Genomic DNA, 6,344 nt, shown 5'->3' on the forward strand with positions numbered 1-6,344 from the left:
TTTAGCACAACAACATAGAAAGTGGTAAATATGAGCTTTTACTAGTGTTACTATTATATTAGTATCAGGATTAATGTTTTGGTTAATATTATTTTCAAGGAATGCATTTTTCTTCTTATTCAGTCTTTTTCAACGTGAGGCTTAAGAACTCCATATTATTAGGAGTCTGCCCAAATCCTTTAATAAATACCCACGTATTAGTCAAGGTTAAGACTTTAGTAAAAGATGCAGATTTTTTTACAATGAGTTATTCTCAATAACCTTATTCCACTTTCCTTGCTTAGACAAAACTGCCCACTATAGCAAGATGAGAAATAGTTTCACTTAGCAGGCCCATGTTTAAATTGTTGTGGAAGAAACTTACTTTTTATTATGGAAATTGCAAGTAATATCTGAGCACATGTATTGGCAAAGCCTTTTATTCCTCTGTTCTTTTATTTTTTACAACCATTCACTCTTCCATTCAAGTGTAAACTATCACTAAAAGTCCATTTAAGAAGGGGTACGAGGGGTACTTTATAACTTTCAAAATATACTTTGACAGTAATTTCCCCAGCTGTGAAAATAAGAATAGGCTTATTTCCTCGGTGATAGAAATAATTTAGAAGAGAGGAGTAAGTGAATCAGAGGTTGTGACACTGGAACCAGCATTATCTCGGGCAGAGATGACCGCTGCATGGCACCCTTGCCACTGGTATCACAGCCCATGCCCGTGACTTCATCCACAGTGAGTCTGGGACCCTGCTCCTGAACCCAGATACATTTATGCTCAGAATCTTTTAACTCTACTTTTTAATCCATTTTTTAAATAAACCCCATTTTTTTCCACATATCCCTGAGTTCTTATGTTTACAAAGCATCATATTAAAAACCCAAGACTATTAGCCACATTCCTTGTCACAAAGTTATTGATAGTCGTTATTATTTATAAATAATTTATTTTATGGTCTATAGGGGTTTTGAATCTGAATTTAATATTCTTTCTATTTCTATACCTGAAAAAAAAAATCATGAGGGAACAAACATAGTAGACTAGCTATAGCCAAAAAAATGTCCTTGATCTGCTCTAATTCTTTCAGATTCATTTTACAGGAAACACAATATACTGACAAAAGGCAGATGGGTATATTGGGGTGGGAAGGCACTCCGCAGTAGGAGGGGATGGAGTGACCACAAGCGTGCGAGGAAGCCGTTGGTAGATGTGGGCAGGGACGGTGCACAGTTAATGATTCCAGCGGAGCACTGACAGTTCTTGTTATGTCTGAGATCTATTTGAAAAGCTGCCCCTGGTATCTGGATTTACTACTGATCCCACATGGAAGGAAGGTTGTAAAAAGCTTCACAAATGTTTGGAAAGCTTTCATCAAACTTGGCCCAAACTTAGTTAAATGGTTTCATCAGCGTAAGTTTATTTTCATAATCTGAATATGAAACTAGTAGTTTTCAGTTGTTGTTTTATGACTTGAAATGTGCATAAACCAAGTCCAGTTCAACTAAGTTTTGCCTTTAGAGAGTGTGTTAGAAAGGTTAAATCAAAATCCAAATATTTGCAAATGTCTGCAACATTTACTTACTTTTTTTTTGGAATTATATTTCCTCTGCATGCCAAGTAAACATCTTGCACAAAACAATTCTTTTTCCACGCACACACAAATCTGCAGACGTGCCTATAGATTCCCCTACCCAGAGGAGTGGTACGTCATCAGAAATGCTTTGCCTCTTCCCCTTGTCAGTCCCAACTTCCTGAATTTAATTCTTCTTCCTGGAGGGGGACTTAGGGTATCAGTTCGGTATCAGTTTACATGTGGAGATCAGTCGGCCTGTGGATAGCAAACAAACCAAGTGCTGAAATGCTGAAGAAATTCTAAGAAAAAAGGAAACCAGATTGCTGGTAGCTAGTGATGTGTATGGTGAAATGCCAGAAATTACACTTGGGACCACAAAATAAGTGGAGGCTGGGTGGTTAAATGTATTTTAATATTGGAAAAATATAAGTATTCCGGACCTTTGCCAAATTCCAGCAAATAATCTACAGGGTTCAGGACATTTTCTAACTTCAAAGATGAATTCAGGCATCTCTTTTAGTGAAGCCAGACATAAAACATAACTACAGAATGATGTAATAGTCAAAATTGTACGGGTTGCCATTGGTAGATAAGGTTGGGAGGATGTGTGTTTAAAATGACTGGATAGTGGTTATAGTCAATGCAAATTCTATCTTTCATTGGATTTCAAGACCTATTATAAGGTTTGCCTGTTTGGATTTCTGGATTTTTTCTGTTGTCATACCGCTTGGAGCCCTTTCCCAAGGCCAGTGCTTCAATGCGCATCTGAAGGCCGTTACCTGGAGATATACTAGGTATCTTCTCCAGCAAGACATTTGTCAATTTCTATCTTGGGAACAACAGCCAATAAAAATGGATGCATTGTTCACTGCATATCAGCACTATTGCAGGCTTTCCTAAGCCTCCTTTTGAGAGAGTCCAGAAACATTGCAAAGCAGGCTGTCAGCAGAACAAAATTCGCCACAATTCACTTATGGAAAATATACACTAAACTTACTTGTGTTGTCTCCCCCATTGCTTGTGACACTCTTCCTTGTAAGTCAGCATCGTATCTGGAGACATGTATATACGTGCACAGTTGGGGAGGACGAGCTACAGGTTAGTGTGGTGGTGCTGGACAGTGATACAATGCAGAGTCTGAGTTTATCTGCAAGTAGTTGTGGAGGGCCCAGCTACTGATGTGCTTACCCAGGTCTGCACCCTCCCCTCTGTGCATGTGCGCTACAGTGGAGGCTGATGACAGGCATCAGGCCAGTGGCATGTAGTTGCACAGCTGGAAGGGGAGTCGGCCCTAAGCATGGACAAGGTGGCAGGGGTCAGCCCTGGGGTAGCCCAGGCTGATGTCTTGTGTTTGCATGGCTGCAGTTGCCTGAGCTGGTGGCTGCAAGTGAGGCTCCGCACAGGTCCTGGGGTGGGGAGGGCCTCAGGCAGCTGGGGTCAGTGATGGCACATGCTGGTGAGATTTATTGGAGTCCATGGTGCCCCAAGTACTAGCTGTTGGCTTCATCAGTGGCAAAGTCCTATGAGGTTGTCCGAAGAGCAGGTGTCTATGAAGTGCAATCACGCATGCTGCATGTCTGCTAGTAATAGCCTTTGCTTTCTCCCTTGTGCAAGCTGGTTCAGTGTATGAACTTTGCCCATCTTGTGGGGTGAAAGCAAAGTGGGACCTTTGTGCAGAGTCCCACTAAGGGTGCAGAAGCTGGTTGCTCTTCCTGCTCTTCTTTTCCTAGAGAGAGAAACTCTCTCTAGCTGGGAATTTTCTTCTTGGTGCTGAACAGTGTTGCTTTGGGAATGGGATGATGGATAAAAATGAAGTTGTCTCTTTCTCTTCTTGTCTAATTATTCTGTTCTTTTTTGTTCTATTTTATCTATTTATTTTCTGTTCCATGGTGTTGCTAAACCTTCCTAAGTAGACTCTAGGGGTCTCCTAGAGCTGTGCCAGGGAAGCAATGGGGGGAAGCGGTCACTAGGCAACTAGGAGTCTGGAGTATATGAAGGGAAAGGTGACATCCAAAGAGAGTGGGAGGGGACACAACAAGTATTTATTGCCTGCTTCACTATTTTGTTTGGAGAGAATATATAGTCAGTTATCAATATGTGTTCATGCATTCCATAGTTTTTTCCTTGGGTAATTTAAGTCTATAGCGGCAAAGGATGTCAGCCTGTATTTCTGTTTATAGTTGTGAGCCCAGTATCTTCAACAACCATTTATATGGTGATAATGACTAAAATAATATACTTTTAAATCAAGGCACTTCTCTTTTGGTGCCTAAGGCAGATTTAGTGATAAAATTCAGCAATTATTTACTCCACTTGAACAAAATAGATTCTAAAGTTCCTTATTAGAACTTACTGTCAAGAGTTTTCAATGTTTGAAAACTCATTTAATTCACTGGAATGCAGCACACACATACCCACAAGCACACACACTCTTTTTGTTTCTTCATTAAAAATTTTGTTCTTACTAAAGCCAGGAATCAGGCTTAAGGAAAATTAAAAAATATATTTTATTTTTTAAAAATTATGAATAAGTTTTAAGATTAAGTATTTTCCTTTCACATCAATAACTTGGGGAAACTGAACCCTAAGACACATACTCCTTGCTCTGAGATGCCCGTTCAAGTTTTCCTCTTCATTTGCATGATGACTAGAGAGATAGAAATGACATGTGCACATTGAACATGCAAGACTGGAGGAAGGAGGAAAGGTGTCCAGTACTAAGATGAGCAGTTGGGCAAATGAGAGCCAGGGAGCCCCCACTGGTATCATCAAACCATATAAATGGTGTCAGTTATCATGTATGTTGTCTTTTCTAGGATCCTTCCAAGGCCCTTATTAGGGTCAAGGTGAACTCTTCTGAGCCTCAGTTGTTAAAAATACAATGTTTCCAATGAGCCACCAGTTTCCAAACATGAGGTTTTCTTATAAACATGACAAACCATAATAATAGTCCTTTCTGCCACTTTCCTGGTTTAAACAATTAAGCAGAACACAAGCAGCATTTGTGTCCACATGTGGGCACCTCCACATGGAGTTGCTTAGGCCAAATCCTCCATGAGGTGGGCACTGTGATATTTCAGAAATTACCCTGCATACCAGCCTTCAGCATCATGCCTCATCCTGGCAGCTGTTTTTATGTGTATATTAATGATCGCCAAAGGCATTTTTCACTTTGCTTTAAGGCAGGGAAAGCTTATTAATATGAAGTTTTGTATTATTATCTCAGATATTAGCAAGTTGAATCATTTGGATATTTTCTCCACAATCTGAGGTCTTTTCACACATTTTACATATATAATCATTAACTTTCTGTCACTACACCACCTTCTGTCGCTGCTGTGGGTGTTGATTCCTTTTCACATTCTCATCCAACAGTTAAAGAGATCTGCTGCCAATCAACAGAACAGATTCTTATTGTTTCTGCTTTTTTTTTTTTTTTTGCCTCTTCCACCTCCATTATATTTTTTAGAAGGTTAAATGTTACATTCTAGAAACATCTTGAGCAGATAGAAATATCCATAATGTATAGTCATTCAGATCTGGTACTGGAACATTAGCGTTCAGGAATTAAGCATGCAAGAGTCAGGAAATTTCAAAGTTACACACAGTAACGTTAACTCATCTATATAGGAAAGATGTGGAATTAAAAGTCCATCATATGTACCTTTACAGAGAACTGTTTATACAGTGTACGCACATTTGTGGAATTAAAGACGTATTGTGTGGTATTCAACACTTTCAACACTTGACAACTGCACAATGAGTATGCTTTATAAAATAGAAAGTGGAAATGCTGAGATATATTGCACTCATGGTCATACATCTACCTGGTTCTCACCTATCATGTTCCTGATTTAAAATGCTTTGTCACTGGCACTACAATATTGAGCTCTTATAAATGTCTAATCAGGACATTGCATTCATGCTCACACCACATTTCACTTCGAATTTGGCTAGCTTTATCAAGCCATCTGCTCATTATTACCCCAATAGTATGGCTAATAGAGGACTTCCCAATAGCTATGTTTCCCTCAAAAAGTATTGAGGCTTTCAAAAATGGTCTAATGATTACTTAAAATGAGAATACCCTTTCAAAAAGCTTTTCATTATTCTAATATTTAACCTGTCTTTGAAAATTTGTGCAGTGACATTTACTGTTACATCCTTCTTCTTGAGTGGTTTCTCAGTATAATATACTAGAGGCCCGGTAACAAAAACTTGTGCACTCAGTGGGAGGAGGAGGTCCCTCTGCCTGGCCTGTGCCCTCTCACAGTCTGGGACCCCTCAGGAGATAACAACCTGCTGGCTTAAGCCCGCTCCTGGGTGGCAGAGGGCAGGCCCAATCCCTAGGTGCAGCCACTGGTTGGGCTCAGAGCCGGGCTGATTGGGGAGTTGGGGCTCTGCCCCCTGTCATGCACAGAGCAGGGCAGATCGGGAGGTTGCGATGCCACCCTCAGTCATGCTCAGGGTAGGGCCGATTTGGGGGTTGGGGCACCGCCCCCTGTCACACTCAAGGCAGGGTCGATGGGGACTGTTGCGGCGCCACCCCCTGTCACACACAGAGCAGGGCTGATCAGGGGGTTGAGGAGCTACCCCCTGTCACCCACAGAGCAGGGCCGATCAGGGGGTTGGGACACCGCTACTGTCACACACATAGCAGGGCCGATCAGGGGGTTGAGGAACTCCCCCCTGTCACTCACAGAGCAGGGCTGATAGGGGAGTTGGGGCACCGCCCCCTGTCACACACAGAGCAGGGCGATCAGGGGGTTGGGGAGCTCC

This window comes from Myotis davidii, unplaced genomic scaffold (assembly GCF_000327345.1).
Source record: "Myotis davidii unplaced genomic scaffold, ASM32734v1 scaffold438, whole genome shotgun sequence".
Lineage (NCBI taxonomy): Eukaryota > Metazoa > Chordata > Mammalia > Chiroptera > Vespertilionidae > Myotis > Myotis davidii.